The sequence below is a fragment of the Danio rerio genome, chromosome 4 (genome assembly GCF_049306965.1).
Source record: "Danio rerio strain Tuebingen ecotype United States chromosome 4, GRCz12tu, whole genome shotgun sequence".
NCBI lineage: Eukaryota > Metazoa > Chordata > Actinopteri > Cypriniformes > Danionidae > Danio > Danio rerio.
In genome coordinates, this window is record NC_133179.1 from 48,080,943 (window position 1) to 48,104,693 (window position 23,751).

A 23,751-nucleotide genomic window follows, 5' to 3' on the forward strand; every position below is an offset into this window, starting at 1 on the left:
CGTTTTCACCATGCATGTAGACTTTCCAGTTGACCCAGCAGCACCTCCCACGATTTGCTAAACCCATCCTCATGCACCATTTGGAATCGTGAAAAGCCTTTTGTCTTTTTTCATTTCTGTACTTTTACCCACGCACTAAAACAACAATATGGAGCGCTTCACGGATTTGCGTGTCACCCTTTCGCAGGGGCCATGCTAATCTTCTCTGTATCGATCCAATTTTAGTATATGTGCCACCGTAGCGAGCACGGACGAGTGGACAGGCTCAGGGCATATGTACGCCTCGAGTCCCAGCAATGTTCCTCCAAGGTGGTGGGACCTGGAGAGCCATGTTCCCACTTGTATGCCGTGCACTACAGAGCTTTGGCCCTGTCAGTGCTAGGCACACTGATTGATGCAGTAGGTCACCAAGTTTATGGACGGGGGGAATTTAGAGTGTCAGGATAGCCTATGGCAATCCCACTAAAGCAAGGGCTTTTGAAGTGCATTAGCACAACAAAACATATGATCAAAGCATCCCACATTCGTTGTCACCATGCATGTAGACTTTCCAGTTGACCCAGCAGCACCTCCCACGATTTGCTAAACCCATCCTCATGCACCATTTGGAATCGTGAAAAGCCTTTTGTCTTTTTGCATTTCTGTACTTTTACCCACGCACTAAAAAAGCAATATGGAGCGCTTCACGGATTTGCGTGTCATCCTTTCGCAGGGGCCATGCTAATCTTCTCTGTATCGATCCAATTTTAGTATATGTGCCACCGTAGCGAGCACAGATCAGCAGTCAGGCTCAGGGCATATGTACGCCTCGAGTCCCAGCAATGTTCCTCCAAGGTGGTGGGACCTGGAGAGCCATATTCCCACTTGTATGCCGTGCACTACAGAGCTTTGGCCCTGTCAGTGCTAGGCACACTGATTGATGCAGTAGGTCACCAAGTTTATGGACAGGGGGAAATTAGAGTGTCAGGATAGCCTATGGCAAAGTCCCAGTAAAGCAAGGGCTTTGAAAGTGCATTGGTTGCACAACAAAACAAATGATCAAAGCATCCCACATTCGTTTTCACCATGCATGTAGACTTTCCAGTTGACCCAGCAGCACCTCCCACGATTTGCTAAACCCATCCTCATGCACCATTTGGAATCGTGAAAAGCCTTTTGTCTTTTTGCATTTCTGTACTTTTACCCACGCACTAAATCAGCAATATGGAGCGCTTCATGGATTTGCGTGTCATCCTTTCGCAGGGGCCATGCTAATCTTCTCTGTATCGATCCAATTTTAGTATATGTGCCACCGTAGCGAGCACAGACGAGTAGACAGGCTCAGGGCATATGTACGCCTCGAGTCCCAGCAATGTTCCTCCAAGGTGGTGGGACCTGGAGAGCCATGTTCCCACTTGTATGCCGTGCACTACAGAGCTTTGGCCCTGTCAGTGCTAGGCACACTGATTGATGCAGTAGGTCACCAAGTTTATGGACGGGGGGAAATTAGAGTGTCAGGATAGCCTATGGCAAAGTCCCAGTAAAGCAAGGGCTTTGGAAGTGCATTGGTTGCACAACAAAGCAAACGATCAAAGCATCTCACATTCGTTTTCACCATGCATGTAGACTTTCCAGTTGACCCAGCAGCACCTCCCACGATTTGCTAAACCCATCCTCATGCACCATTTGGAATCGTGAAAAGCCTTTTGTCTTTTTTCATTTCTGTACTTTTACCCACGCACTAAAACAGCAATATGGAGCGCTTCACGGATTTGCGTGTCATCCTTTCGCAGGGGCCATGCTAATCTTCTCTGTATCGATCCAATTTTAGTATATGTGCCACCGTAGCAAGCACAGACCAGCGGTCAGGCTCAGGGCATATGTACGCCTCGAGTCCCAGCAATGTTCCTTCAAGGTGGTGGGACCCGAAGAGCCATGTTCCCACTTGTATGCCGTGCACTACAGAGCTTTGGCCCTGTCAGTGCTAGGCACACTGATTGATGCAGTAGGTCACCAAGTTTATGGACAGGGGGAAATTAGAGTGTCAGGATAGCCTATGGCAAAGTCCCACTAAAGCAAGGGCTTTGGAAGTGCATTATCACAACAAAACAAACGATCAAAGCATCCCACATTCGTTTTCACCATGCATGTAGACTTTCCAGTTGACCCAGCAGCACCTCCCACGATTTGCTAAACCCATCCTCATGCGCCATTTGGAATCGTGAAAAGCCTTTTGTCTTTTTGCATTTCTGTACTTTTACCCACGCACTAAAACAGCAATATGGAGCGCTTCACGGATTTGCGTGTCATCCTTTCGCAGGGGCCATGCTAATCTTCTCTGTATCGATCCAATTTTAGTATATGTGCCACCGTAGCGAGCACAGATCAGCAGTCAGGCTCAGGGCATATGTACGCCTCGAGTCCCAGCAATGTTCCTCCAAGGTGGTGGGACCTGGAGAGCCATGTTCCCACTTGTATGCCGTGCACTACAGAGCTTTGGCCCTGTCAGTGCTAGGCACACTGATTGATGCAGTAGGTCACCAAGTTTATGGACAGGGGGAAATTAGAGTGTCAGGATAGCCTATGGCAAAGTCCCAGTAAAGCAAGGGCTTTGGAAGTGCATTGGTTGCACAACAAAACAAATGATCAAAGCATACCACATTCGTTTTCACCATGCATGTAGACTTTCCAGTTGACCGAGCAGCACCTCCCACGATTTGCTAAACCCATCCTCATGCACCATTTGGAATCGTGAAAAGCCTTTTGTCTTTTTGCATTTCTGTACTTTTACCCACGCACTAAAACAGCAATATGGAGCGCTTCACGGATTTGCGTGTCATCCTTTCGCAGGGGCCATGCTAATCTTCTCTGTATCGATCCAATTTTAGTATATGTGCCACCGTAGCAAGCACAGACCAGCGGTCAGGCTCAGGGCATATGTACGCCTCGAGTCCCAGCAATGTTCCTTCAAGGTGGTGGGACCCGAAGAGCCATGTTCCCACTTGTATGCCGTGCACTACAGAGCTTTGGCCCTGTCAGTGCTAGGCACACTGATTGATGCAGTAGGTCACCAAGTTTATGGACAGGGGGAAATTAGAGTGTCAGGATAGCCTATGGCAAAGTCCCACTAAAGCAAGGGCTTTGGAAGTGCATTAGCACAACAAAACAAACGATCAAAGCATCCCACATTCGTTTTCACCATGCATGTAGACTTTCCAGTTGACCCAGCAGCACCTCCCACGATTTGCTAAACCCATCCTCATGCACCATTTGGAATCGTAAAAAAGCCTTTTGTCTTTTTTCATTTCTGTACTTTTACCCACGCACTAAAACAGCAATATGGAGCACTTCACGGATTTGCGTGTCATCCTTTCGCAGGGGCCATGCTAATCTTCTCTGTATCGATCCAATTTTAGTATATGTGCCACCGTAGCGAGCACAGATCAGCAGTCAGGCTCAGGGCATATGTACGCCTCGAGTCCCAGCAATGTTCCTCCAAGGTGGTGGGACCTGGAGAGCCATGTTCCCACTTGTATGCCGTGCACTACAGAGCTTTGGCCCTGTCAGTGCTAGGCACACTGATTGATGCAGTAGGTCACCAAGTTTATGGACAGGGGGAAATTAGAGTGTCAGGATAGCCTATGGCAAAGTCCCAGTAAAGCAAGGGCTTTGAAAGTGCATTGGTTGCACAACAAAACAAATGATCAAAGCATCCCACATTCGTTTTCACCATGCATGTAGACTTTCCAGTTGACCCAGCAGCACCTCCCACGATTTGCTAAACCCATCCTCATGCACCATTTGGAATCGTGAAAAGCCTTTTGTCTTTTTGCATTTCTGTACTTTTACCCACGCACTAAAACAGCAATATGGAGCGCTTCACGGATTTGCGTGTCATCCTTTCGCAGGGGCCATGCTAATCTTCTCTGTATCGATCCAATTTTAGTATATGTGCCACCGTAGCGAGCACGGACGAGTGGACAGGCTCAGGGCATATGTACGCCTCGAGTCCCAGCAATGTTCCTCCAAGGTGGTGGGACCTGGAGAGCCATGTTCCCACTTGTATGCCGTGCACTACAGAGCTTTGGCCCTGTCAGTGCTAGGCACACTGATTGATGCAGTAGGTCACCAAGTTTATGGACGGGGGGAATTTAGAGTGTCAGGATAGCCTATGGCAATCCCACTAAAGCAAGGGCTTTGGAAGTGCATTAGCACAACAAAACATATGATCAAAGCATCCCACATTCGTTGTCACCATGCATGTAGACTTTCCAGTTGACCCAGCAGCACCTCCCACGATTTGCTAAACCCATCCTCATGCACCATTTGGAAACGTGAAAAGCCTTTTGTCTTTTTTCATTTCTGTACTTTTACCCACGCATTAAAAAAGCAATATGGAGCGCTTCACGGATTTGCGTGTCATCCTTTCTCAGGGGCCATGCTAATCTTCTCTGTATCGATCCAATTTTAGTATATGTGCCACCGTAGCAAGCACAGACCAGTGGTCAGGCTCAGGGCATATGTACGCCTCGAGTCCCAGCAATGTTCCTCCAAGGTGGTGGGACCCGAAGAGCCATGTTCCCACTTGTATGCCGTGCACTACAGAGCTTTGGCCCTGTCAGTGCTAGGCACACAGATTGATGCAGTAGGTCACCAAGTTTATGGACAGGGGGAAATTAGAGTGTCAGGATAGCCTATGGCAAAGTCCCACTAAAGCAAGGGCTTTGGAAGTGCATTAGCACAACAAAACAAACGATCAAAGCATCCCACATTCGTTTTCACCATGCATGTAGACTTTCCAGTTGACCCAGCAGCACCTCCCACGATTTGCTAAACCCATCCTCATGCACCATTTGGAATCGTGAAAAGCCTTTTGTCTTTTTTCATTTCTGTACTTTTACCCACGCACTAAAACAGCAATATGGAGCGCTTCACGGATTTGCGTGTCATCCTTTCGCAGGGGCCATGCTAATCTTCTCTGTATCGATCCAATTTTAGTATATGTGCCACCGTAGCGAGCACAGATCAGCAGTCAGGCTCAGGGCATATGTACGCCTCGAGTCCCAGCAATGTTCCTCCAAGGTGGTGGGACCTGGAGAGCCATGTTCCCACTTGTATGCCGTGCACTACAGAGCTTTGGCCCTGTCAGTGCTAGGCACACTGATTGATGCAGTAGGTCACCAAGTTTATGGACAGGGGGAAATTAGAGTGTCAGGATAGCCTATGGCAAAGTCCCAGTAAAGCAAGGGCTTTGAAAGTGCATTGGTTGCACAACAAAACAAATGATCAAAGCATCCCACATTCGTTTTCACCATGCATGTAGACTTTCCAGTTGACCCAGCAGCACCTCCCACGATTTGCTAAACCCATCCTCATGCACCATTTGGAATCGTGAAAAGCCTTTTGTCTTTTTGCATTTCTGTACTTTTACCCACGCACTAAAACAACAATATGGAGCGCTTCACAGATTTGCGTGTCATCCTTTCGCAGGGGCCATGCTAATCTTCTCTGTATCGATCCAATTTTAGTATATGTGCCACCGTAGCGAGCACGGACGAGTGGACAGGCTCAGGGCATATGTACGCCTCGAGTCCCAGCAATGTTCCTCCAAGGTGGTGGGACCTGGAGAGCCATGTTCCCACTTGTATGCCGTGCACTACAGAGCTTTGGCCCTGTCAGTGCTAGGCACACTGATTGATGCAGTAGGTCACCAAGTTTATGGACGGGGGGAATTTAGAGTGTCAGGATAGCCTATGGCAATCCCACTAAAGCAAGGGCTTTGGAAGTGCATTAGCACAACAAAACATATGATCAAAGCATCCCACATTCGTTGTCACCATGCATGTAGACTTTCCAGTTGACCCAGCAGCACCTCCCACGATTTGCTAAACCCATCGTCATGCACCATTTGGAAACGTGAAAAGCCTTTTGTCTTTTTTCATTTCTGTACTTTTACCCACGCACTAAAAAAGCAATATGGAGCGCTTCACGGATTTGCGTGTCATCCTTTCGCAGGGGCCATGCTAATCTTCTCTGTATCGATCCAATTTTAGTATATGTGCCACCGTAGCGAGCACAGATCAGCAGTCAGGCTCAGGGCATATGTACGCCTTGAGTCCCAGCAATGTTCCTCCAAGGTGGTGGGACCTGGAGAGCCATGTTCCCACTTGTATGCCGTGCACTACAGAGCTTTGGCCCTGTCAGTGCTAGGCACACTGATTGATGCAGTAGGTCACCAAGTTTATGGACAGGGGGAAATTAGAGTGTCAGGATAGCCTATGGCAAAGTCCCAGTAAAGCAAGGGCTTTGAAAGTGCATTGGTTGCACAACAAAACAAATGATCAAAGCATCCCACATTCGTTTTCACCATGCATGTAGACTTTCCAGTTGACCCAGCAGCACCTCCCACGATTTGCTAAACCCATCCTCATGCACCATTTGGAATCGAGAAAAGCCTTTTGTCTTTTTGCATTTCTGTACTTTTACCCACGCACTAAATCAGCAATATGGAGCGCTTCACGGATTTGCGTGTCATCCTTTCGCAGGGGCCATGCTAATCTTCTCTGTATCGATCCAATTTTAGTATATGTGCCACCGTAGCGAGCACGGACGAGTGGACAGGCTCAGGGCATATGTACGCCTCGAGTCCCAGCAATGTTCCTCCAAGGTGGTGGGACCTGGAGAGCCATGTTCCCACTTGTATGCCGTGCACTACAGAGCTTTGGCCCTGTCAGTGCTAGGCACACTGATTGATGCAGTAGGTCACCAAGTTTATGGACGGGGGGAAATTAGAGTGTCAGGATAGCCTATGGCAAAGTCCCACTAAAGCAAGGGCTTTGGAAGTGCATTGGTTGCACAACAAAGCAAACGATCAAAGCATCTCACATTCGTTTTCACCATGCATGTAGACTTTCCAGTTGACCCAGCAGCACCTCCCACGATTTGCTAAACCCATCCTCATGCACCATTTGGAATCGTGAAAAGCCTTTTGTCTTTTTTCATTTCTGTACTTTTACCCACGCACTAAAACAGCAATATGGAGCGCTTCACGGATTTGCGTGTCATCCTTTCGCAGGGGCCATGCTAATCTTCTCTGTATCGATCCAATTTTAGTATATGTGCCACCGTAGCAAGCACAGACCAGCGGTCAGGCTCAGGGCATATGTACGCCTCGAGTCCCAGCAATGTTCCTTCAAGGTGGTGGGACCCGAAGAGCCATGTTCCCACTTGTATGCCGTGCACTACAGAGCTTTGGCCCTGTCAGTGCTAGGCACACTGATTGATGCAGTAGGTCACCAAGTTTATGGACAGGGGGAAATTAGAGTGTCAGGATAGCCTATGGCAAAGTCCCACTAAAGCAAGGGCTTTGGAAGTGCATTAGCACAACAAAACAAACGATCAAAGCATCCCACATTCGTTTTCACCATGCATGTAGACTTTCCAGTTGACCCAGCAGCACCTCCCACGATTTGCTAAACCCATCCTCATGCACCATTTGGAATCGTGAAAAGCCTTTTGTCTTTTTTCATTTCTGTACTTTTACCCACGCACTAAAACAACAATATGGAGCGCTTCACGGATTTGCGTGTCACCCTTTCGCAGGGGCCATGCTAATCTTCTCTGTATCGATCCAATTTTAGTATATGTGCCACCGTAGCGAGCACGGACGAGTGGACAGGCTCAGGGCATATGTACGCCTCGAGTCCCAGCAATGTTCCTCCAAGGTGGTGGGACCTGGAGAGCCATGTTCCCACTTGTATGCCGTGCACTACAGAGCTTTGGCCCTGTCAGTGCTAGGCACACTGATTGATGCAGTAGGTCACCAAGTTTATGGACGGGGGGAATTTAGAGTGTCAGGATAGCCTATGGCAATCCCACTAAAGCAAGGGCTTTTGAAGTGCATTAGCACAACAAAACATATGATCAAAGCATCCCACATTCGTTGTCACCATGCATGTAGACTTTCCAGTTGACCCAGCAGCACCTCCCACGATTTGCTAAACCCATCCTCATGCACCATTTGGAATCGTGAAAAGCCTTTTGTCTTTTTGCATTTCTGTACTTTTACCCACGCACTAAAAAAGCAATATGGAGCGCTTCACGGATTTGCGTGTCATCCTTTCGCAGGGGCCATGCTAATCTTCTCTGTATCGATCCAATTTTAGTATATGTGCCACCGTAGCGAGCACAGATCAGCAGTCAGGCTCAGGGCATATGTACGCCTCGAGTCCCAGCAATGTTCCTCCAAGGTGGTGGGACCTGGAGAGCCATATTCCCACTTGTATGCCGTGCACTACAGAGCTTTGGCCCTGTCAGTGCTAGGCACACTGATTGATGCAGTAGGTCACCAAGTTTATGGACAGGGGGAAATTAGAGTGTCAGGATAGCCTATGGCAAAGTCCCAGTAAAGCAAGGGCTTTGAAAGTGCATTGGTTGCACAACAAAACAAATGATCAAAGCATCCCACATTCGTTTTCACCATGCATGTAGACTTTCCAGTTGACCCAGCAGCACCTCCCACGATTTGCTAAACCCATCCTCATGCACCATTTGGAATCGTGAAAAGCCTTTTGTCTTTTTGCATTTCTGTACTTTTACCCACGCACTAAATCAGCAATATGGAGCGCTTCATGGATTTGCGTGTCATCCTTTCGCAGGGGCCATGCTAATCTTCTCTGTATCGATCCAATTTTAGTATATGTGCCACCGTAGCGAGCACAGACGAGTAGACAGGCTCAGGGCATATGTACGCCTCGAGTCCCAGCAATGTTCCTCCAAGGTGGTGGGACCTGGAGAGCCATGTTCCCACTTGTATGCCGTGCACTACAGAGCTTTGGCCCTGTCAGTGCTAGGCACACTGATTGATGCAGTAGGTCACCAAGTTTATGGACGGGGGGAAATTAGAGTGTCAGGATAGCCTATGGCAAAGTCCCAGTAAAGCAAGGGCTTTGGAAGTGCATTGGTTGCACAACAAAGCAAACGATCAAAGCATCTCACATTCGTTTTCACCATGCATGTAGACTTTCCAGTTGACCCAGCAGCACCTCCCACGATTTGCTAAACCCATCCTCATGCACCATTTGGAATCGTGAAAAGCCTTTTGTCTTTTTTCATTTCTGTACTTTTACCCACGCACTAAAACAGCAATATGGAGCGCTTCACGGATTTGCGTGTCATCCTTTCGCAGGGGCCATGCTAATCTTCTCTGTATCGATCCAATTTTAGTATATGTGCCACCGTAGCAAGCACAGACCAGCGGTCAGGCTCAGGGCATATGTACGCCTCGAGTCCCAGCAATGTTCCTTCAAGGTGGTGGGACCCGAAGAGCCATGTTCCCACTTGTATGCCGTGCACTACAGAGCTTTGGCCCTGTCAGTGCTAGGCACACTGATTGATGCAGTAGGTCACCAAGTTTATGGACAGGGGGAAATTAGAGTGTCAGGATAGCCTATGGCAAAGTCCCACTAAAGCAAGGGCTTTGGAAGTGCATTATCACAACAAAACAAACGATCAAAGCATCCCACATTCGTTTTCACCATGCATGTAGACTTTCCAGTTGACCCAGCAGCACCTCCCACGATTTGCTAAACCCATCCTCATGCGCCATTTGGAATCGTGAAAAGCCTTTTGTCTTTTTGCATTTCTGTACTTTTACCCACGCACTAAAACAGCAATATGGAGCGCTTCACGGATTTGCGTGTCATCCTTTCGCAGGGGCCATGCTAATCTTCTCTGTATCGATCCAATTTTAGTATATGTGCCACCGTAGCGAGCACAGATCAGCAGTCAGGCTCAGGGCATATGTACGCCTCGAGTCCCAGCAATGTTCCTCCAAGGTGGTGGGACCTGGAGAGCCATGTTCCCACTTGTATGCCGTGCACTACAGAGCTTTGGCCCTGTCAGTGCTAGGCACACTGATTGATGCAGTAGGTCACCAAGTTTATGGACAGGGGGAAATTAGAGTGTCAGGATAGCCTATGGCAAAGTCCCAGTAAAGCAAGGGCTTTGGAAGTGCATTGGTTGCACAACAAAACAAATGATCAAAGCATACCACATTCGTTTTCACCATGCATGTAGACTTTCCAGTTGACCGAGCAGCACCTCCCACGATTTGCTAAACCCATCCTCATGCACCATTTGGAATCGTGAAAAGCCTTTTGTCTTTTTGCATTTCTGTACTTTTACCCACGCACTAAAACAGCAATATGGAGCGCTTCACGGATTTGCGTGTCATCCTTTCGCAGGGGCCATGCTAATCTTCTCTGTATCGATCCAATTTTAGTATATGTGCCACCGTAGCAAGCACAGACCAGCGGTCAGGCTCAGGGCATATGTACGCCTCGAGTCCCAGCAATGTTCCTTCAAGGTGGTGGGACCCGAAGAGCCATGTTCCCACTTGTATGCCGTGCACTACAGAGCTTTGGCCCTGTCAGTGCTAGGCACACTGATTGATGCAGTAGGTCACCAAGTTTATGGACAGGGGGAAATTAGAGTGTCAGGATAGCCTATGGCAAAGTCCCACTAAAGCAAGGGCTTTGGAAGTGCATTAGCACAACAAAACAAACGATCAAAGCATCCCACATTCGTTTTCACCATGCATGTAGACTTTCCAGTTGACCCAGCAGCACCTCCCACGATTTGCTAAACCCATCCTCATGCACCATTTGGAATCGTAAAAAAGCCTTTTGTCTTTTTTCATTTCTGTACTTTTACCCACGCACTAAAACAGCAATATGGAGCACTTCACGGATTTGCGTGTCATCCTTTCGCAGGGGCCATGCTAATCTTCTCTGTATCGATCCAATTTTAGTATATGTGCCACCGTAGCGAGCACAGATCAGCAGTCAGGCTCAGGGCATATGTACGCCTCGAGTCCCAGCAATGTTCCTCCAAGGTGGTGGGACCTGGAGAGCCATGTTCCCACTTGTATGCCGTGCACTACAGAGCTTTGGCCCTGTCAGTGCTAGGCACACTGATTGATGCAGTAGGTCACCAAGTTTATGGACAGGGGGAAATTAGAGTGTCAGGATAGCCTATGGCAAAGTCCCAGTAAAGCAAGGGCTTTGAAAGTGCATTGGTTGCACAACAAAACAAATGATCAAAGCATCCCACATTCGTTTTCACCATGCATGTAGACTTTCCAGTTGACCCAGCAGCACCTCCCACGATTTGCTAAACCCATCCTCATGCACCATTTGGAATCGTGAAAAGCCTTTTGTCTTTTTGCATTTCTGTACTTTTACCCACGCACTAAAACAGCAATATGGAGCGCTTCACGGATTTGCGTGTCATCCTTTCGCAGGGGCCATGCTAATCTTCTCTGTATCGATCCAATTTTAGTATATGTGCCACCGTAGCGAGCACGGACGAGTGGACAGGCTCAGGGCATATGTACGCCTCGAGTCCCAGCAATGTTCCTCCAAGGTGGTGGGACCTGGAGAGCCATGTTCCCACTTGTATGCCGTGCACTACAGAGCTTTGGCCCTGTCAGTGCTAGGCACACTGATTGATGCAGTAGGTCACCAAGTTTATGGACGGGGGGAATTTAGAGTGTCAGGATAGCCTATGGCAATCCCACTAAAGCAAGGGCTTTGGAAGTGCATTAGCACAACAAAACATATGATCAAAGCATCCCACATTCGTTGTCACCATGCATGTAGACTTTCCAGTTGACCCAGCAGCACCTCCCACGATTTGCTAAACCCATCCTCATGCACCATTTGGAAACGTGAAAAGCCTTTTGTCTTTTTTCATTTCTGTACTTTTACCCACGCATTAAAAAAGCAATATGGAGCGCTTCACGGATTTGCGTGTCATCCTTTCTCAGGGGCCATGCTAATCTTCTCTGTATCGATCCAATTTTAGTATATGTGCCACCGTAGCAAGCACAGACCAGTGGTCAGGCTCAGGGCATATGTACGCCTCGAGTCCCAGCAATGTTCCTCCAAGGTGGTGGGACCCGAAGAGCCATGTTCCCACTTGTATGCCGTGCACTACAGAGCTTTGGCCCTGTCAGTGCTAGGCACACAGATTGATGCAGTAGGTCACCAAGTTTATGGACAGGGGGAAATTAGAGTGTCAGGATAGCCTATGGCAAAGTCCCACTAAAGCAAGGGCTTTGGAAGTGCATTAGCACAACAAAACAAACGATCAAAGCATCCCACATTCGTTTTCACCATGCATGTAGACTTTCCAGTTGACCCAGCAGCACCTCCCACGATTTGCTAAACCCATCCTCATGCACCATTTGGAATCGTGAAAAGCCTTTTGTCTTTTTTCATTTCTGTACTTTTACCCACGCACTAAAACAGCAATATGGAGCGCTTCACGGATTTGCGTGTCATCCTTTCGCAGGGGCCATGCTAATCTTCTCTGTATCGATCCAATTTTAGTATATGTGCCACCGTAGCGAGCACAGATCAGCAGTCAGGCTCAGGGCATATGTACGCCTCGAGTCCCAGCAATGTTCCTCCAAGGTGGTGGGACCTGGAGAGCCATGTTCCCACTTGTATGCCGTGCACTACAGAGCTTTGGCCCTGTCAGTGCTAGGCACACTGATTGATGCAGTAGGTCACCAAGTTTATGGACAGGGGGAAATTAGAGTGTCAGGATAGCCTATGGCAAAGTCCCAGTAAAGCAAGGGCTTTGAAAGTGCATTGGTTGCACAACAAAACAAATGATCAAAGCATCCCACATTCGTTTTCACCATGCATGTAGACTTTCCAGTTGACCCAGCAGCACCTCCCACGATTTGCTAAACCCATCCTCATGCACCATTTGGAATCGTGAAAAGCCTTTTGTCTTTTTGCATTTCTGTACTTTTACCCACGCACTAAAACAACAATATGGAGCGCTTCACGGATTTGCGTGTCATCCTTTCGCAGGGGCCATGCTAATCTTCTCTGTATCGATCCAATTTTAGTATATGTGCCACCGTAGCGAGCACGGACGAGTGGACAGGCTCAGGGCATATGTACGCCTCGAGTCCCAGCAATGTTCCTCCAAGGTGGTGGGACCTGGAGAGCCATGTTCCCACTTGTATGCCGTGCACTACAGAGCTTTGGCCCTGTCAGTGCTAGGCACACTGATTGATGCAGTAGGTCACCAAGTTTATGGACGGGGGGAATTTAGAGTGTCAGGATAGCCTATGGCAATCCCACTAAAGCAAGGGCTTTGGAAGTGCATTAGCACAACAAAACATATGATCAAAGCATCCCACATTCGTTGTCACCATGCATGTAGACTTTCCAGTTGACCCAGCAGCACCTCCCACGATTTGCTAAACCCATCGTCATGCACCATTTGGAAACGTGAAAAGCCTTTTGTCTTTTTTCATTTCTGTACTTTTACCCACGCACTAAAAAAGCAATATGGAGCGCTTCACGGATTTGCGTGTCATCCTTTCGCAGGGGCCATGCTAATCTTCTCTGTATCGATCCAATTTTAGTATATGTGCCACCGTAGCGAGCACAGATCAGCAGTCAGGCTCAGGGCATATGTACGCCTTGAGTCCCAGCAATGTTCCTCCAAGGTGGTGGGACCTGGAGAGCCATGTTCCCACTTGTATGCCGTGCACTACAGAGCTTTGGCCCTGTCAGTGCTAGGCACACTGATTGATGCAGTAGGTCACCAAGTTTATGGACAGGGGGAAATTAGAGTGTCAGGATAGCCTATGGCAAAGTCCCAGTAAAGCAAGGGCTTTGAAAGTGCATTGGTTGCACAACAAAACAAATGATCAAAGCATCCCACATTCGTTTTCACCATGCATGTAGACTTTCCAGTTGACCCAGCAGCACCTCCCACGATTTGCTAAACCCATCCTCATGCACCATTTGGAATCGAGAAAAGCCTTTTGTCTTTTTGCATTTCTGTACTTTTACCCACGCACTAAATCAGCAATATGGAGCGCTTCACGGATTTGCGTGTCATCCTTTCGCAGGGGCCATGCTAATCTTCTCTGTATCGATCCAATTTTAGTATATGTGCCACCGTAGCGAGCACGGACGAGTGGACAGGCTCAGGGCATATGTACGCCTCGAGTCCCAGCAATGTTCCTCCAAGGTGGTGGGACCTGGAGAGCCATGTTCCCACTTGTATGCCGTGCACTACAGAGCTTTGGCCCTGTCAGTGCTAGGCACACTGATTGATGCAGTAGGTCACCAAGTTTATGGACGGGGGGAAATTAGAGTGTCAGGATAGCCTATGGCAAAGTCCCAGTAAAGCAAGGGCTTTGGAAGTGCATTGGTTGCACAACAAAGCAAACGATCAAAGCATCTCACATTCGTTTTCACCATGCATGTAGACTTTCCAGTTGACCCAGCAGCACCTCCCACGATTTGCTAAACCCATCCTCATGCACCATTTGGAATCGTGAAAAGCCTTTTGTCTTTTTTCATTTCTGTACTTTTACCCACGCACTAAAACAGCAATATGGAGCGCTTCACGGATTTGCGTGTCATCCTTTCGCAGGGGCCATGCTAATCTTCTCTGTATCGATCCAATTTTAGTATATGTGCCACCGTAGCAAGCACAGACCAGCGGTCAGGCTCAGGGCATATGTACGCCTCGAGTCCCAGCAATGTTCCTTCAAGGTGGTGGGACCCGAAGAGCCATGTTCCCACTTGTATGCCGTGCACTACAGAGCTTTGGCCCTGTCAGTGCTAGGCACACTGATTGATGCAGTAGGTCACCAAGTTTATGGACAGGGGGAAATTAGAGTGTCAGGATAGCCTATGGCAAAGTCCCACTAAAGCAAGGGCTTTGGAAGTGCATTAGCACAACAAAACAAACGATCAAAGCATCCCACATTCGTTTTCACCATGCATGTAGACTTTCCAGTTGACCCAGCAGCACCTCCCACGATTTGCTAAACCCATCCTCATGCACCATTTGGAATCGTGAAAAGCCTTTTGTCTTTTTTCATTTCTGTACTTTTACCCACGCACTAAAACAGCAATATGGAGCGCTTCACGGATTTGCGTGTCATCCTTTCGCAGGGGCCATGCTAATCTTCTCTGTATCGATCCAATTTTAGTATATGTGCCACCGTAGCGAGCACAGATCAGCAGTCAGGCTCAGGGCATATGTACGCCTCGAGTCCCAGCAATGTTCCTCCAAGGTGGTGGGACCTGGAGAGCCATGTTCCCACTTGTATGCCGTGCACTACAGAGCTTTGGCCCTGTCAGTGCTAGGCACACTGATTGATGCAGTAGGTCACCAAGTTTATGGACAGGGGGAAATTAGAGTGTCAGGATAGCCTATGGCAAAGTCCCAGTAAAGCAAGGGCTTTGAAAGTGCATTGGTTGCACAACAAAACAAATGATCAAAGCATCCCACATTCGTTTTCACCATGCATGTAGACTTTCCAGTTGACCCAGCAGCACCTCCCACGATTTGCTAAACCCATCCTCATGCACCATTTGGAATCGTGAAAAGCCTTTTGTCTTTTTGCATTTCTGTACTTTTACCCACGCACTAAAACAACAATATGGAGCGCTTCACGGATTTGCGTGTCATCCTTTCGCAGGGGCCATGCTAATCTTCTCTGTATCGATCCAATTTTAGTATATGTGCCACTGTAGCGAGCACGGACGAGTGGACAGGCTCAGGGCATATGTACGCCTCGAGTCCCAGCAATGTTCCTCCAAGGTGGTGGGACCTGGAGAGCCATGTTCCCACTTGTATGCCGTGCACTACAGAGCTTTGGCCCTGTCAGTGCTAGGCACACTGATTGATGCAGTAGGTCACCAAGTTTATGGACGGGGGGAATTTAGAGTGTCAGGATAGCCTATGGCAATCCCACTAAAGCAAGGGCTTTGGAAGTGCATTAGCACAACAAAACATATGATCAAAGCATCCCACATTCGTTGTCACCATGCATGTAGACTTTCCAGTTGACCCAGCAGCACCTCCCACGATTTGCTAAACCCATCGTCATGCACCATTTGGAAACGTGAAAAGCCTTTTGTCTTTTTTCATTTCTGTACTTTTACCCACGCACTAAAAAAGCAATATGGAGCGCTTCACGGATTTGCGTGTCATCCTTTCGCAGGGGCCATGCTAATCTTCTCTGTATCGATCCAATTTTAGTATATGTGCCACCGTAGCGAGCACAGATCAGCAGTCAGGCTCAGGGCATATGTACGCCTTGAGTCCCAGCAATGTTCCTCCAAGGTGGTGGGACCTGGAGAGCCATGTTCCCACTTGTATGCCGTGCACTACAGAGCTTTGGCCCTGTCAGTGCTAGGCACACTGATTGATGCAGTAGGTCACCAAGTTTATGGACAGGGGGAAATTAGAGTGTCAGGATAGCCTATGGCAAAGTCCCAGTAAAGCAAGGGCTTTGAAAGTGCATTGGTTGCACAACAAAACAAATGATCAAAGCATCCCACATTCGTTTTCACCATGCATGTAGACTTTCCAGTTGACCCAGCAGCACCTCCCACGATTTGCTAAACCCATCCTCATGCACCATTTGGAATCGAGAAAAGCCTTTTGTCTTTTTGCATTTCTGTACTTTTACCCACGCACTAAATCAGCAATATGGAGCGCTTCACGGATTTGCGTGTCATCCTTTCGCAGGGGCCATGCTAATCTTCTCTGTATCGATCCAATTTTAGTATATGTGCCACCGTAGCGAGCACGGACGAGTGGACAGGCTCAGGGCATATGTACGCCTCGAGTCCCAGCAATGTTCCTCCAAGGTGGTGGGACCTGGAGAGCCATGTTCCCACTTGTATGCCGTGCACTACAGAGCTTTGGCCCTGTCAGTGCTAGGCACACTGATTGATGCAGTAGGTCACCAAGTTTATGGACGGGGGGAAATTAGAGTGTCAGGATAGCCTATGGCAAAGTCCCACTAAAGCAAGGGCTTTGGAAGTGCATTGGTTGCACAACAAAGCAAACGATCAAAGCATCTCACATTCGTTTTCACCATGCATGTAGACTTTCCAGTTGACCCAGCAGCACCTCCCACGATTTGCTAAACCCATCCTCATGCACCATTTGGAATCGTGAAAAGCCTTTTGTCTTTTTTCATTTCTGTACTTTTACCCACGCACTAAAACAGCAATATGGAGCGCTTCACGGATTTGCGTGTCATCCTTTCGCAGGGGCCATGCTAATCTTCTCTGTATCGATCCAATTTTAGTATATGTGCCACCGTAGCAAGCACAGACCAGCGGTCAGGCTCAGGGCATATGTACGCCTCGAGTCCCAGCAATGTTCCTTCAAGGTGGTGGGACCCGAAGAGCCATGTTCCCACTTGTATGCCGTGCACTACAGAGCTTTGGCCCTGTCAGTGCTAGGCACACTGATTGATGCAGTAGGTCACCAAGTTTATGGACAGGGGGAAATTAGAGTGTCAGGATAGCCTATGGCAAAGTCCCACTAAAGCAAGGGCTTTGGAAGTGCATTAGCACAACAAAACAAACGATCAAAGCATCCCACATTCGTTTTCACCATGCATGTAGACTTTCCAGTTGACCCAGCAGCACCTCCCACGATTTGCTAAACCCATCCTCATGCACCATTTGGAATCGTGAAAAGCCTTTTGTCTTTTTTCATTTCTGTACTTTTACCCACGCACTAAAACAACAATATGGAGCGCTTCACGGATTTGCGTGTCACCCTTTCGCAGGGGCCATGCTAATCTTCTCTGTATCGATCCAATTTTAGTATATGTGCCACCGTAGCGAGCACGGACGAGTGGACAGGCTCAGGGCATATGTACGCCTCGAGTCCCAGCAATGTTCCTCCAAGGTGGTGGGACCTGGAGAGCCATGTTCCCACTTGTATGCCGTGCACTACAGAGCTTTGGCCCTGTCAGTGCTAGGCACACTGATTGATGCAGTAGGTCACCAAGTTTATGGACGGGGGGAATTTAGAGTGTCAGGATAGCCTATGGCAATCCCACTAAAGCAAGGGCTTTGGAAGTGCATTAGCACAACAAAACATATGATCAAAGCATCCCACATTCGTTGTCACCATGCATGTAGACTTTCCAGTTGACCCAGCAGCACCTCCCACGATTTGCTAAACCCATCGTCATGCACCATTTGGAAACGTGAAAAGCCTTTTGTCTTTTTTCATTTCTGTACTTTTACCCACGCACTAAAAAAGCAATATGGAGCGCTTCACGGATTTGCGTGTCATCCTTTCGCAGGGGCCATGCTAATCTTCTCTGTATCGATCCAATTTTAGTATATGTGCCACCGTAGCGAGCACAGATCAGCAGTCAGGCTCAGGGCATATGTACGCCTTGAGTCCCAGCAATGTTCCTCCAAGGTGGTGGGACCTGGAGAGCCATGTTCCCACTTGTATGCCGTGCACTACAGAGCTTTGGCCCTGTCAGTGCTAGGCACACAGATTGATGCAGTAGGTCACCAAGTTTATGGACAGGGGGAAATTAGAGTGTCAGGATAGCCTATGGCAAAGTCCCACTAAAGCAAGGGCTTTGGAAGTGCATTGGTTGCACAACAAAGCAAACGATCAAAGCATCCCACATTCGTTTTCACCATGCATGTAGACTTTCCAGTTGACCCAGCAGCACCTCCCACGATTTGCTAAACCCATCCTCATGCACCATTTGGAATCGTGAAAAGCCTTTTGTCTTTTTGCATTTCTGTACTTTTACCCACGCACTAAAAAAGCAATATGGAGCGCTTCACGGATTTGCGTGTCATCCTTTCGCAGGGGCCATGCTAATCTTCTCTGTATCGATCCAATTTTAGTATATGTGCCACCGTAGCGAGCACAGATCAGCAGTCAGGCTCAGGGCATATGTACGCCTCGAGTCCCAGCAATGTTCCTCCAAGGTGGTGGGACCTGGAGAGCCATATTCCCACTTGTATGCCGTGCACTACAGAGCTTTGGCCCTGTCAGTGCTAGGCACACTGATTGATGCAGTAGGTCACCAAGTTTATGGACAGGGGGAAATTAGAGTGTCAGGATAGCCTATGGCAAAGTCCCAGTAAAGCAAGGGCTTTGAAAGTGCATTGGTTGCACAACAAAACAAATGATCTAAGCATCCCACATTCGTTTTCACCATGCATGTAGACTTTCCAGTTGACCCAGCAGCACCTCCCACGATTTGCTAAACCCATCCTCATGCACCATTTGGAATCGTGAAAAGCCTTTTGTCTTTTTGCATTTCTGTACTTTTACCCACGCACTAAATCAGCAATATGGAGCGCTTCATGGATTTGCGTGTCATCCTTTCGCAGGGGCCATGCTAATCTTCTCTGTATCGATCCAATTTTAGTATATGTGCCACCGTAGCGAGCACAGACGAGTAGACAGGCTCAGGGCATATGTACGCCTCGAGTCCCAGCAATGTTCCTCCAAGGTGGTGGGACCTGGAGAGCCATGTTCCCACTTGTATGCCGTGCACTACAGAGCTTTGGCCCTGTCAGTGCTAGGCACACTGATTGATGCAGTAGGTCACCAAGTTTATGGACGGGGGGAAATTAGAGTGTCAGGATAGCCTATGGCAAAGTCCCAGTAAAGCAAGGGCTTTGGAAGTGCATTGGTTGCACAACAAAGCAAACGATCAAAGCATCTCACATTCGTTTTCACCATGCATGTAGACTTTCCAGTTGACCCAGCAGCACCTCCCACGATTTGCTAAACCCATCCTCATGCACCATTTGGAATCGTGAAAAGCCTTTTGTCTTTTTTCATTTCTGTACTTTTACCCACGCACTAAAACAGCAATATGGAGCGCTTCACGGATTTGCGTGTCATCCTTTCGCGGGGGCCATGCTAATCTTCTCTGTATCGATCCAATTTTAGTATATGTGCCACCGTAGCAAGCACAGACCAGCGGTCAGGCTCAGGGCATATGTACGCCTCGAGTCCCAGCAATGTTCCTTCAAGGTGGTGGGACCCGAAGAGCCATGTTCCCACTTGTATGCCGTGCACTACAGAGCTTTGGCCCTGTCAGTGCTAGGCACACTGATTGATGCAGTAGGTCACCAAGTTTATGGACAGGGGGAAATTAGAGTGTCAGGATAGCCTATGGCAAAGTCCCACTAAAGCAAGGGCTTTGGAAGTGCATTATCACAACAAAACAAACGATCAAAGCATCCCACATTCGTTTTCACCATGCATGTAGACTTTCCAGTTGACCCAGCAGCACCTCCCACGATTTGCTAAACCCATCCTCATGCACCATTTGGAATCGTGAAAAGCCTTTTGTCTTTTTGCATTTCTGTACTTTTACCCACGCACTAAAACAGCAATATGGAGCGCTTCACGGATTTGCGTGTCATCCTTTCGCAGGGGCCATGCTAATCTTCTCTGTATCGATCCAATTTTAGTATATGTGCCACCGTAGCGAGCACAGATCAGCAGTCAGGCTCAGGGCATATGTACGCCTCGAGTCCCAGCAATGTTCCTCCAAGGTGGTGGGACCTGGAGAGCCATGTTCCCACTTGTATGCCGTGCACTACAGAGCTTTGGCCCTGTCAGTGCTAGGCACACTGATTGATGCAGTAGGTCACCAAGTTTATGGACAGGGGGAAATTAGAGTGTCAGGATAGCCTATGGCAAAGTCCCAGTAAAGCAAGGGCTTTGGAAGTGCATTGGTTGCACAACAAAACAAATGATCAAAGCATACCACATTCGTTTTCACCATGCATGTAGACTTTCCAGTTGACCGAGCAGCACCTCCCACGATTTGCTAAACCCATCCTCATGCACCATTTGGAATCGTGAAAAGCCTTTTGTCTTTTTGCATTTCTGTACTTTTACCCACGCACTAAAACAGCAATATGGAGCGCTTCACGGATTTGCGTGTCATCCTTTCGCAGGGGCCATGCTAATCTTCTCTGTATCGATCCAATTTTAGTATATGTGCCACCGTAGCAAGCACAGACCAGCGGTCAGGCTCAGGGCATATGTACGCCTCGAGTCCCAGCAATGTTCCTTCAAGGTGGTGGGACCCGAAGAGCCATGTTCCCACTTGTATGCCGTGCACTACAGAGCTTTGGCCCTGTCAGTGCTAGGCACACTGATTGATGCAGTAGGTCACCAAGTTTATGGACAGGGGGAAATTAGAGTGTCAGGATAGCCTATGGCAAAGTCCCACTAAAGCAAGGGCTTTGGAAGTGCATTAGCACAACAAAACAAACGATCAAAGCATCCCACATTCGTTTTCACCATGCATGTAGACTTTCCAGTTGACCCAGCAGCACCTCCCACGATTTGCTAAACCCATCCTCATGCACCATTTGGAATCGTAAAAAAGCCTTTTGTCTTTTTTCATTTCTGTACTTTTACCCACGCACTAAAACAGCAATATGGAGCGCTTCACGGATTTGCGTGTCATCCTTTCGCAGGGGCCATGCTAATCTTCTCTGTATCGATCCAATTTTAGTATATGTGCCACCGTAGCGAGCACAGATCAGCAGTCAGGCTCAGGGCATATGTACGCCTCGAGTCCCAGCAATGTTCCTCCAAGGTGGTGGGACCTGGAGAGCCATGTTCCCACTTGTATGCCGTGCACTACAGAGCTTTGGCCCTGTCAGTGCTAGGCACACTGATTGATGCAGTAGGTCACCAAGTTTATGGACAGGGGGAAATTAGAGTGTCAGGATAGCCTATGGCAAAGTCCCAGTAAAGCAAGGGCTTTGAAAGTGCATTGGTTGCACAACAAAACAAATGATCAAAGCATCCCACATTCGTTTTCACCATGCATGTAGACTTTCCAGTTGACCCAGCAGCACCTCCCACGATTTGCTAAACCCATCCTCATGCACCATTTGGAATCGTGAAAAGCCTTTTGTCTTTTTGCATTTCTGTACTTTTACCCACGCACTAAAACAGCAATATGGAGCGCTTCACGGATTTGCGTGTCATCCTTTCGCAGGGGCCATGCTAATCTTCTCTGTATCGATCCAATTTTAGTATATGTGCCACCGTAGCGAGCACGGACGAGTGGACAGGCTCAGGGCATATGTACGCCTCGAGTCCCAGCAATGTTCCTCCAAGGTGGTGGGACCTGGAGAGCCATGTTCCCACTTGTATGCCGTGCACTACAGAGCTTTGGCCCTGTCAGTGCTAGGCACACTGATTGATGCAGTAGGTCACCAAGTTTATGGACGGGGGGAATTTAGAGTGTCAGGATAGCCTATGGCAATCCCACTAAAGCAAGGGCTTTGGAAGTGCATTAGCACAACAAAACATATGATCAAAGCATCCCACATTCGTTGTCACCATGCATGTAGACTTTCCAGTTGACCCAGCAGCACCTCCCACGATTTGCTAAACCCATCCTCATGCACCATTTGGAAACGTGAAAAGCCTTTTGTCTTTTTTCATTTCTGTACTTTTACCCACGCATTAAAAAAGCAATATGGAGCGCTTCACGGATTTGCGTGTCATCCTTTCTCAGGGGCCATGCTAATCTTCTCTGTATCGATCCAATTTTAGTATATGTGCCACCGTAGCGAGCACGGACGAGTGGACAGGCTCAGGGCATATGTACGCCTCGAGTCCCAGCAATGTTCCTCCAAGGTGGTGGGACCTGGAGAGCCATGTTCCCACTTGTATGCCGTGCACTACAGAGCTTTGGCCCTGTCAGTGCTAGGCACACTGATTGATGCAGTAGGTCACCAAGTTTATGGACAGGGGGAAATTAGAGTGTCAGGATAGCCTATGGCAAAGTCCCAGTAAAGCAAGGGCTTTGGAAGTGCATTGGTTGCACAACAAAGCAAACGATCAAAGCATCCCACATTCGTTTTCACCATGCATGTAGACTTTCCAGTTGACCCAGCAGCACCTCCCACGATTTGCTAAACCCATCCTCATGCACCATTTGGAATCGTGAAAAGCCTTTTGTCTTTTTTCATTTCTGTACTTTTACCCACGCACTAAAACAGCAATATGGAGCGCTTCACGGATTTGCGTGTCATCCTTTCGCAGGGGCCATGCTAATCTTCTCTGTATCGATCCAATTTTAGTATATGTGCCACCGTAGCAAGCACAGACCAGTGGTCAGGCTCAGGGCATATGTACGCCTCGAGTCCCAGCAATGTTCCTCCAAGGTGGTGGGACCCGAAGAGCCATGTTCCCACTTGTATGCCGTGCACTACAGAGCTTTGGCCCTGTCAGTGCTAGGCACACAGATTGATGCAGTAGGTCACCAAGTTTATGGACAGGGGGAAATTAGAGTGTCAGGATAGCCTATGGCAAAGTCCCACTAAAGCAAGGGCTTTGGAAGTGCATTAGCACAACAAAACAAACGATCAAAGCATCCCACATTCGTTTTCACCATGCATGTAGACTTTCCAGTTGACCCAGCAGCACCTCCCACGATTTGCTAAACCCATCCTCATGCACCATTTGGAATCGTGAAAAGCCTTTTGTCTTTTTTCATTTCTGTACTTTTACCCACGCACTAAAACAGCAATATGGAGCGCTTCACGGATTTGCGTGTCATCCTTTCGCAGGGGCCATGCTAATCTTCTCTGTATCGATCCAATTTTAGTATATGTGCCACCGTAGCGAGCACAGATCAGCAGTCAGGCTCAGGGCATATGTACGCCTCGAGTCCCAGCAATGTTCCTCCAAGGTGGTGGGACCTGGAGAGCCATGTTCCCACTTGTATGCCGTGCACTACAGAGCTTTGGCCCTGTCAGTGCTAGGCACACTGATTGATGCAGTAGGTCACCAAGTTTATGGACAGGGGGAAATTAGAGTGTCAGGATAGCCTATGGCAAAGTCCCAGTAAAGCAAGGGCTTTGAAAGTGCATTGGTTGCACAACAAAACAA

General features: G+C 48.2%; 1 protein-coding gene and 45 non-coding genes across 49 annotated transcripts in view; 1 reads left to right on the forward strand and 45 right to left on the reverse strand.

Moving 5' to 3' along the window:
• Window positions 1-23,751, forward strand: part of zgc:113135 — a 283,991-nt gene that overhangs the window by 156,413 nt on the left and 103,827 nt on the right. The window lies entirely within an intron of this gene.
• Window positions 143-249, reverse strand: LOC141382031 (U6 spliceosomal RNA). The gene has a single exon (XR_012402974.1). It is a non-coding gene; the product is annotated as a U6 spliceosomal RNA (small nuclear RNA).
• Window positions 668-774, reverse strand: LOC141384202 (U6 spliceosomal RNA). Its single transcript, XR_012405258.1, has one exon. It is a non-coding gene; the product is annotated as a U6 spliceosomal RNA (small nuclear RNA).
• Window positions 1,198-1,304, reverse strand: LOC141382027 (U6 spliceosomal RNA). The gene has a single exon (XR_012402969.1). It is a non-coding gene; the product is annotated as a U6 spliceosomal RNA (small nuclear RNA).
• Window positions 1,728-1,834, reverse strand: LOC141382015 (U6 spliceosomal RNA). Its single transcript, XR_012402954.1, has one exon. It is a non-coding gene; the product is annotated as a U6 spliceosomal RNA (small nuclear RNA).
• On the reverse strand, window positions 2,255-2,361 carry LOC141384261 (U6 spliceosomal RNA). The gene has a single exon (XR_012405322.1). It is a non-coding gene; the product is annotated as a U6 spliceosomal RNA (small nuclear RNA).
• Window positions 2,785-2,891, reverse strand: LOC141382016 (U6 spliceosomal RNA). Its single transcript, XR_012402955.1, has one exon. It is a non-coding gene; the product is annotated as a U6 spliceosomal RNA (small nuclear RNA).
• LOC141384184 (U6 spliceosomal RNA) lies at window positions 3,313-3,419 on the reverse strand. Its single transcript, XR_012405240.1, has one exon. It is a non-coding gene; the product is annotated as a U6 spliceosomal RNA (small nuclear RNA).
• LOC141384262 (U6 spliceosomal RNA) lies at window positions 3,843-3,949 on the reverse strand. Its single transcript, XR_012405323.1, has one exon. It is a non-coding gene; the product is annotated as a U6 spliceosomal RNA (small nuclear RNA).
• Window positions 4,368-4,474, reverse strand: LOC141382063 (U6 spliceosomal RNA). The gene has a single exon (XR_012403007.1). It is a non-coding gene; the product is annotated as a U6 spliceosomal RNA (small nuclear RNA).
• On the reverse strand, window positions 4,895-5,001 carry LOC141384263 (U6 spliceosomal RNA). The gene has a single exon (XR_012405324.1). It is a non-coding gene; the product is annotated as a U6 spliceosomal RNA (small nuclear RNA).
• LOC141384181 (U6 spliceosomal RNA) lies at window positions 5,425-5,531 on the reverse strand. Its single transcript, XR_012405237.1, has one exon. It is a non-coding gene; the product is annotated as a U6 spliceosomal RNA (small nuclear RNA).
• LOC141384203 (U6 spliceosomal RNA) lies at window positions 5,950-6,056 on the reverse strand. Its single transcript, XR_012405259.1, has one exon. It is a non-coding gene; the product is annotated as a U6 spliceosomal RNA (small nuclear RNA).
• On the reverse strand, window positions 6,480-6,586 carry LOC141384264 (U6 spliceosomal RNA). The gene has a single exon (XR_012405325.1). It is a non-coding gene; the product is annotated as a U6 spliceosomal RNA (small nuclear RNA).
• Window positions 7,010-7,116, reverse strand: LOC141382017 (U6 spliceosomal RNA). Its single transcript, XR_012402956.1, has one exon. It is a non-coding gene; the product is annotated as a U6 spliceosomal RNA (small nuclear RNA).
• LOC141382032 (U6 spliceosomal RNA) lies at window positions 7,537-7,643 on the reverse strand. Its single transcript, XR_012402975.1, has one exon. It is a non-coding gene; the product is annotated as a U6 spliceosomal RNA (small nuclear RNA).
• Window positions 8,062-8,168, reverse strand: LOC141384204 (U6 spliceosomal RNA). Its single transcript, XR_012405260.1, has one exon. It is a non-coding gene; the product is annotated as a U6 spliceosomal RNA (small nuclear RNA).
• LOC137494638 (U6 spliceosomal RNA) lies at window positions 8,592-8,698 on the reverse strand. Its single transcript, XR_011014584.2, has one exon. It is a non-coding gene; the product is annotated as a U6 spliceosomal RNA (small nuclear RNA).
• Window positions 9,122-9,228, reverse strand: LOC137494817 (U6 spliceosomal RNA). The gene has a single exon (XR_011014762.1). It is a non-coding gene; the product is annotated as a U6 spliceosomal RNA (small nuclear RNA).
• LOC137494637 (U6 spliceosomal RNA) lies at window positions 9,649-9,755 on the reverse strand. Its single transcript, XR_011014583.1, has one exon. It is a non-coding gene; the product is annotated as a U6 spliceosomal RNA (small nuclear RNA).
• Window positions 10,179-10,285, reverse strand: LOC137494519 (U6 spliceosomal RNA). The gene has a single exon (XR_011014465.2). It is a non-coding gene; the product is annotated as a U6 spliceosomal RNA (small nuclear RNA).
• Window positions 10,707-10,813, reverse strand: LOC137494556 (U6 spliceosomal RNA). The gene has a single exon (XR_011014502.2). It is a non-coding gene; the product is annotated as a U6 spliceosomal RNA (small nuclear RNA).
• LOC137494555 (U6 spliceosomal RNA) lies at window positions 11,237-11,343 on the reverse strand. The gene has a single exon (XR_011014501.1). It is a non-coding gene; the product is annotated as a U6 spliceosomal RNA (small nuclear RNA).
• Window positions 11,762-11,868, reverse strand: LOC137494910 (U6 spliceosomal RNA). The gene has a single exon (XR_011014854.2). It is a non-coding gene; the product is annotated as a U6 spliceosomal RNA (small nuclear RNA).
• On the reverse strand, window positions 12,289-12,395 carry LOC137494554 (U6 spliceosomal RNA). The gene has a single exon (XR_011014500.1). It is a non-coding gene; the product is annotated as a U6 spliceosomal RNA (small nuclear RNA).
• On the reverse strand, window positions 12,819-12,925 carry LOC137494786 (U6 spliceosomal RNA). The gene has a single exon (XR_011014732.2). It is a non-coding gene; the product is annotated as a U6 spliceosomal RNA (small nuclear RNA).
• On the reverse strand, window positions 13,344-13,450 carry LOC137494635 (U6 spliceosomal RNA). Its single transcript, XR_011014581.1, has one exon. It is a non-coding gene; the product is annotated as a U6 spliceosomal RNA (small nuclear RNA).
• LOC141384266 (U6 spliceosomal RNA) lies at window positions 13,874-13,980 on the reverse strand. The gene has a single exon (XR_012405328.1). It is a non-coding gene; the product is annotated as a U6 spliceosomal RNA (small nuclear RNA).
• On the reverse strand, window positions 14,404-14,510 carry LOC137494518 (U6 spliceosomal RNA). Its single transcript, XR_011014464.2, has one exon. It is a non-coding gene; the product is annotated as a U6 spliceosomal RNA (small nuclear RNA).
• Window positions 14,931-15,037, reverse strand: LOC137494553 (U6 spliceosomal RNA). The gene has a single exon (XR_011014499.1). It is a non-coding gene; the product is annotated as a U6 spliceosomal RNA (small nuclear RNA).
• LOC137494816 (U6 spliceosomal RNA) lies at window positions 15,461-15,567 on the reverse strand. The gene has a single exon (XR_011014761.2). It is a non-coding gene; the product is annotated as a U6 spliceosomal RNA (small nuclear RNA).
• On the reverse strand, window positions 15,986-16,092 carry LOC141384205 (U6 spliceosomal RNA). Its single transcript, XR_012405261.1, has one exon. It is a non-coding gene; the product is annotated as a U6 spliceosomal RNA (small nuclear RNA).
• On the reverse strand, window positions 16,516-16,622 carry LOC141384267 (U6 spliceosomal RNA). Its single transcript, XR_012405329.1, has one exon. It is a non-coding gene; the product is annotated as a U6 spliceosomal RNA (small nuclear RNA).
• On the reverse strand, window positions 17,046-17,152 carry LOC141382018 (U6 spliceosomal RNA). The gene has a single exon (XR_012402957.1). It is a non-coding gene; the product is annotated as a U6 spliceosomal RNA (small nuclear RNA).
• Window positions 17,573-17,679, reverse strand: LOC141382033 (U6 spliceosomal RNA). The gene has a single exon (XR_012402976.1). It is a non-coding gene; the product is annotated as a U6 spliceosomal RNA (small nuclear RNA).
• On the reverse strand, window positions 18,098-18,204 carry LOC141384206 (U6 spliceosomal RNA). Its single transcript, XR_012405262.1, has one exon. It is a non-coding gene; the product is annotated as a U6 spliceosomal RNA (small nuclear RNA).
• On the reverse strand, window positions 18,628-18,734 carry LOC137494721 (U6 spliceosomal RNA). Its single transcript, XR_011014667.1, has one exon. It is a non-coding gene; the product is annotated as a U6 spliceosomal RNA (small nuclear RNA).
• LOC137494986 (U6 spliceosomal RNA) lies at window positions 19,158-19,264 on the reverse strand. Its single transcript, XR_011014930.2, has one exon. It is a non-coding gene; the product is annotated as a U6 spliceosomal RNA (small nuclear RNA).
• On the reverse strand, window positions 19,688-19,794 carry LOC137494852 (U6 spliceosomal RNA). Its single transcript, XR_011014796.2, has one exon. It is a non-coding gene; the product is annotated as a U6 spliceosomal RNA (small nuclear RNA).
• Window positions 20,215-20,321, reverse strand: LOC137494722 (U6 spliceosomal RNA). Its single transcript, XR_011014668.1, has one exon. It is a non-coding gene; the product is annotated as a U6 spliceosomal RNA (small nuclear RNA).
• LOC137494867 (U6 spliceosomal RNA) lies at window positions 20,745-20,851 on the reverse strand. Its single transcript, XR_011014811.1, has one exon. It is a non-coding gene; the product is annotated as a U6 spliceosomal RNA (small nuclear RNA).
• LOC137494723 (U6 spliceosomal RNA) lies at window positions 21,273-21,379 on the reverse strand. Its single transcript, XR_011014669.1, has one exon. It is a non-coding gene; the product is annotated as a U6 spliceosomal RNA (small nuclear RNA).
• Window positions 21,803-21,909, reverse strand: LOC137494724 (U6 spliceosomal RNA). Its single transcript, XR_011014670.1, has one exon. It is a non-coding gene; the product is annotated as a U6 spliceosomal RNA (small nuclear RNA).
• On the reverse strand, window positions 22,328-22,434 carry LOC137494939 (U6 spliceosomal RNA). Its single transcript, XR_011014883.2, has one exon. It is a non-coding gene; the product is annotated as a U6 spliceosomal RNA (small nuclear RNA).
• Window positions 22,858-22,964, reverse strand: LOC137494853 (U6 spliceosomal RNA). Its single transcript, XR_011014797.1, has one exon. It is a non-coding gene; the product is annotated as a U6 spliceosomal RNA (small nuclear RNA).
• On the reverse strand, window positions 23,385-23,491 carry LOC137494726 (U6 spliceosomal RNA). Its single transcript, XR_011014672.1, has one exon. It is a non-coding gene; the product is annotated as a U6 spliceosomal RNA (small nuclear RNA).